Source organism: Bos indicus, chromosome 7 (assembly GCF_029378745.1).
Source record: "Bos indicus isolate NIAB-ARS_2022 breed Sahiwal x Tharparkar chromosome 7, NIAB-ARS_B.indTharparkar_mat_pri_1.0, whole genome shotgun sequence".
Taxonomy (NCBI): Eukaryota; Metazoa; Chordata; class Mammalia; order Artiodactyla; family Bovidae; genus Bos; species Bos indicus.
In genome coordinates this window covers 65709061-65709996 of record NC_091766.1, presented here as the reverse complement: position 1 = coordinate 65709996, position 936 = coordinate 65709061, and positions in this window count along the sequence as shown.

Genomic DNA, 936 nt, shown 5'->3' with positions numbered 1-936 from the left:
CAGTACACACTACAGCCAGACTGGCATCTGGTCACTACTGCTGGTGCCCAGCATCATGGGTCAGCAGCCTGGGGACCAGTCGTGGTGGGGGTGCTTGTCTTTCCTTCCCAGGCGTATCCGGGGCTGATCTGGATTCCGTTGGGCCAGAGTGCTGCTCCTCCTGTCCAGTCCATAGGGAAGTGTGCTCAGCGAGGAACCACAGCAACTTCTATGTTCCTGGCTGTGTCCTGATACAATGCCAAGCCACAGCAAGTGCATGAAATCCTGGAATTCCAGCTTCTGGACTGGGGAGTACTCTTGTCTGTGGCACTGACTATAGCTCCCCCGCCCTCAGACACAAGGCAGAGACATGAGCTCAAGACACATAGTTCTCCAGACCCGAGGAAGCACCTGAGCGCGCCAGGAGCCTCAGACACTGTCAGGAAAGCGCCCTGGAGAGGTTCCAGGTGCACATGCGAGGGCAGGTTCCCACGGATTTGAGGTCAGAACGTGAACCAGGCTCTACGCAACACACCCAATAGCCATACCCCTTCATGGGAGACCAGCCAGGCTACTTTTTTTTTTGCCTTTTCAAGTTTTTATTTTTATACATTTTTTTTGTATTAAAAAGAAAAGCATAATTACCACAAATTACAAACGACTAAAGCAGGACTAGAATAATGAATGAATCACTTCAGCCTGAAAAGCAGATACTCTCAATAATATTAGTTATAATACAAGCTCATTCAAGTATTTTACATTTTTTTTTCCTTGTAAATGTGATATCCTAGCACATGGTAAAGATAATGTACTATGAGCATAAGGTGGAACCTTCTCCGCAAAGCCAGATGACAAGTTTTCCTCTCCAGTCAGAATGGGCTGTATGTTCTGATCTTCTCTGCCTCTACCATCAATGTGGCTGAAGGAGAGGGTGGGGCTGGGGCAAACCCTGGGACC